Here is a 5,170-nt window from a genome sequence, read left to right as displayed (position 1 = left end):
AGATTAAAAGACGCTTACTCCTTGGAAGAAAAGTTATGACCAACCTAGATAGCATATTCAAAAGCAGAGACATTACTTTTCCAACAAATGTCTGTCTAGTCAAGGCTATGGTTTTTCCAGTGGTCATGTATGGATGTGAGAGTTGGACTGTGAAGAAGGCTGAGTGCCGAAGAATTGATGCTTTTGAACTGTGGTGTTGGAGAAGACTCTTGAGAATCCCTTGGACTGCATGGAGATCCAACCCGTCCATTCTGAAGGAGATCAGCCCTGGGATTTCTTTGGAAGGAATGATGCTAAAGCTGAAACTCCAGTACTTTGGCCACCTCATGCGAAGAGTTGACTCATTGGAAAAGACTCTGATGCTGGGAGGGATTGAGGGCAGGAGGAGAAGGGGACGACAGAGGATGAGATGGCTGGATGGCATCACTGACTTGATGGACGTGAGTCTGAGTGAACTCCGGGAGTTGGTGATGGACAGAGAGGCCAGGCGTGCTGCGATTCATGGGGTCGAAAAGAGTCAGACACGACTGAGTGACTGAACTGAACTGAACTGATAGTTGGTTTACAATGTTGTGTTAATTTCAGGTGCACAGCAACGTGATTCAGTTACACGTAAACATATATCCATTCTTTTTCAGATTCTTTTTCCACTTAGATTATTATAGAATATTGAGTAGAGTTCCCGCACATCAGGTCTTTGCTGGTTGTCTATTTTATACCTAGTCGTATGTATATGTTAATTCCTAATATGTCCCTCCTCCTACCTTTCCCCTTTGGTAACCCTAAGTTTGATTTCTATGTCCATGCGTCTATTTCTGTTTTGTAAATAAGTTCATTTGTATCTTTTTTTTTTTTTTTGGCCACTCTGGATCTCTGTTGCTGTGTGTGGGCTTTCTCTGGTTGCAGTGCTTCAGGATCAGAGTGTGGGCTCAGTAGTTGTGGCACACGGGCTCAGTTGCTCTGAGGCATGTGGGGTCCTCCTGGACCAAGGATCGAACCCATGTGCCCTTCACTGGCAGGCGAATTCTCAACCACTGGGCCACCAGGGAAGTCCCCATTAGCATCATTATTTTTAAATTCCACATATAAGTGATATCATATGATACTTGTCTTTCTCTGTCTGACTTACTAGTCTTTGGTTTTAAAATAACATTTCATCTATTTATTGTCCTAGTTGTCTAGTCACTGAGTCATGTCCGACCCTTTGCGACCCCATGTAACTGCAGCATGCCAAGCTCCTCTGTCCTCCACTATCTCACGGAATCTCCGCAAATTCATGTCCACTGAGTTGGTGATGCTATGTGACCTATTTATAATTGTTAACCAGGCTAACCTATATCTAATTTAAAATAGAATATTTGATAATTATACTACAAAGTTTAGCCCTCTCACTCCCACACTCGGTGGAATGCTGCCCCTCTGAACATGTACTGCTAATCTCTAAATGGTTACCAATGGGAAACATCCTTCTACTTGGTTCTGCCTGAAGGATTTAACCAGGATGTCCCCAAAACAGAAGATGCAAACAAAAGAATATGGAAAAGTGTTCAACTTTACTGATAATCAAAGAAACATGTATTAAATACAAGCTCTTATTTTAATTCAATTACTGAAGACTTTGAGTATAACAACGACTAACACAGAAATGGCAACCCACTCCAGTGTTCTTGCCTGGAGAATCCCAGGGACGGGGGAGCCTGGTGGGCTGCCGTCTATGGGGTCGCACAGAGTCGGACACAAGTGAAGCGACTTAGCAGCAGCAGCAGCAGCAACATAGGCAAGGGCCTGGCAGAATGAATCCTTTCAGGAGTTTCCAGTGAGTAACAACAATAAAAACTGTATTGTTCTCAAGCTCAACAAGGAAATATTAACTGACATGTGCCACTCACAGGAAGCAATTTCATAGGCAGTAAAAGTGAGGCTCATGGAGTGGTGACATGGTAAAATACACACACACACACACACTTGATGAAAGAATATGAGGTGGTTAGGAATGGTTTTTCCAGGAGTCACGTATGGATGTGAGAGCTGGACTATAAACAAAACTGAGTACCGAAGAATTCATGCTTTTGAACTGTGATGTTGGAGAAGACTCTTGAGAGTCCCTTGGACTGCAAGGAGATCAAACTAGCCAATCCTAAAGGAGATCAGTCTTGAATATTCATTGGAAGGACTGATGCTGAAGCTGAAACTCCAATACTTTGGCCACCTGATGCAAAGAGCTGACTCACTAGAAAAGACCCTGATGCTGGGAGAGATTGAAGGAGAAGGGGACGACAGAGAATGAGATGGTTGGATGGCATCACTGACTTGATGGACATAAGTTTGAGCAAGCTCCAGGAGTTGGTGATGGACAGGGAAGCCTGGCGTGCTGCAGTCCATGGGGTCGCAGAGAGTCGGACATGACTGAGTGACTGAACGGAACTGAAGGATGCCATGGTTACAGTTGTGCCTAAAAAAAATACCCAGAAGGAGTCGTAGGAAGAAATACAGCCACAGTGTGATGAAGTGGTGAGGTTAGCGATCACTTCCTATTTCTGTTTGTCTCAAAGTTCCTACAATGAACGTGCCCTATTTGCAAATATTTTCTTTCACTTTATAGTTTATCTTAAAATTTTTATTTTAATTATGTAAAAACCTCGTGGTCAAACATCAGAGCTCTCAGTCCCCAGTTCCTATGTGAGTGGAAAAAATCACAGCTCTCAAGGTGACAAAAACTCGGGTTGCAGGAATAGTAGAATGACTATACCATTCTCCTGAAAGATTATAGAACATTCCTAACAGCCTACCTGGTGAAAAAGGTTTTGCGAGTAATATGTACTTATCTTTGGGAAAATATGTACTAACCCACCAGAGCTTCTTAGTGTAGCAGAAACTTTATAATCTTAAAGTTTTTTCTTTTTTTAAAAAAAATTCATTTATTTGGCTGCATCAGGTCTTAGTTGGGATCTTTCCTTGTGCAGGCTTAGTGGCTCTGCAGCATGTGGGATCTTAAGTTTCCTGACCAGGCATTGAACCCATGTCCCCTGCTTTGCAACGTGGATGCTTAACCACAGGATCACCAGGAAAGTTCAAACAGTTTTTTTTTTTTTTCCTTATTTCACCCTCTCCCCCTGGTTAAACTTTTCCGAGGAAATGAGATTTTCAGGCATAACTCCAAGTTCTGGAGAGACGTCATGGCACAAACCCCTTCCCCTTCAGGTGGTCGTGGTTTCCTGTTCCTTGTAGGTAGAAATTCCCTGGGCTCCTACTTTATTCCAGAGCACACACAGTGCCCAGGGAGTGCCCGGAATGCCCCTACTCTCTGGGAAGAGTCCAAGATTCACTTTTATTTGGCTCTTTGAAGAAAAGAGGCAGAGTCTACAAGAGAGAGCAAAATGGGTCATTATTGGTAAAACAGAATATAAGTACAGTCTTATGACTGAAAGGTGTTGGGAATCATACTCTGACTGTATATACCCAGTAAATCTTGCAAGAGGATGAAGTTTTTTTTTTTTTTTTTAAGTATGTCTTTTTTTCAGACAATATAATATAAGAGACAGATAAAGTGAAGAATGCCAACTGCTGTCAGGAACATGTTGCTTGTTAAAACTGGAATCTTGGGACTTCCTTGGGAGTCCAGTGGCTAAAAAGATCCCACATGCCACAACTAAGACCTGGTGCAGCTAAATAAATAAATGAATAAATATTTTAAAAAGAGAAAAAGCTGGAGGGACTTCCCTGGTGGTCCGGTGGTTAAGACTCCATGCCCTCAGTGCAGGGGTCATAGGTCCCATCCCTGGTGAGGGAACTAAGATCCCACATACCATGTAGTACAGTAAAACAAAACCAAAAAAAGCTGGAATCTTGTTTAAAGAGAAGAAAAGAAAAGCCAGCATTATCTGAGTGACTATTGCTAATAGTCATACAATGTCCTTTAAAACTGCGCACAGGGATTAGTCCCTTTGCCAAAGAGCCACTGAGTAAATAAAAACAAGAATTCCAGTGTCTCGGGTTTCTCCTGGGGATGATTTTCGTTGTTTTTCAGTCACTCAGTCATGTCCGACTCTTTGCTACTCCATGGACTGCAGTACACCAGGCTTCCCTGTCCTTCACTATCTCCCAGAGTTTGCTCAAACTCATGTCCTTTGAGTCAGTGATGCCATCCAATCATATTATCCTCTGTCGCCCCCTTCTCCTCCTGCCCTCAATCTTTCCCAGCATCAGAATCTTTTCCAATGAATCAGCTCTTTGCATCAGGTGGCCAAGGTATTGGAGCTTCAGTTTCAGCATCAGTTCTTCCAATGAATACTCAGGGTTTATGATTACCTCTCCCTTAACTGCTCTCTCTGCATTTGCTGATTCTGAGCACACTGACTCATGAGCCCACACAGCAGCTGCCTACACCATCCTGTAGGATTTAACCTACCTCTTACTGGTACAGCAGGTTAACATTCACAGAAGGAAAAATTTTCTCTCTTTCCCACCCCCACTTGACTCCTAAGCCTCCAGAATGTTTTATCATCTAGAAATCCAAGTTACAAATCTTCTCCTAGGAAGTTCTTTGCAAGTTCAGCTTTAGAAGACCTACTTCCCCACTCTCACTATTTTCTCTAGCAGCCCAGAAATGTGTTCAACCTCCAGCATCTCTTGAGGGGAGCCAGTCACAGGCAGAAGAGTTCTTTTGTAGAGGAACTTCAGTCACATTGGCTAGTTCCTTAAGGCAGTGGTTTCCAAGGCTGATGCGTAGGCTGGGTTTGGTGAGTGACAAGGATTCTATTGATTTGGGCAAAATGATAAAAATAAAAACAAGGCAAGTGTTTTTCAAAAAGGAATTTATCTAGCTGTGATGGATTCTGAGATTGCATACTCTTTTATTTTTTGAGTTAAAATGTCTTTTATAATAGTAGGGTCATAATAAGTGATAGATTTTTTTAAAAGACATGCGTATTTGCTCAGTAAAATCAATACAATGTACATTTTTTGTTAATTTACAATTTTGTGAAATCCAAAAGTCCAGAGAACAATTGCTTTCATGGATTTCATCAAAGATTTAATATGAGATAATGGTATTTAATGAGACTTAATAGCATTTCATTCCAATGAGGAAAGTTCTGAATAACCTGTCTTTGTACACTCAAAAAGTCAACCTACTTGGAAGCAACCACGGTGTCCTTCAGCAGATGAATAG

This window comes from Bison bison, unplaced genomic scaffold (assembly GCF_000754665.1).
Source record: "Bison bison bison isolate TAMUID 2011002044 unplaced genomic scaffold, Bison_UMD1.0 scf7180017864334, whole genome shotgun sequence".
Lineage (NCBI taxonomy): Eukaryota > Metazoa > Chordata > Mammalia > Artiodactyla > Bovidae > Bison > Bison bison.
This window is presented reverse-complemented; position numbering follows the sequence as displayed.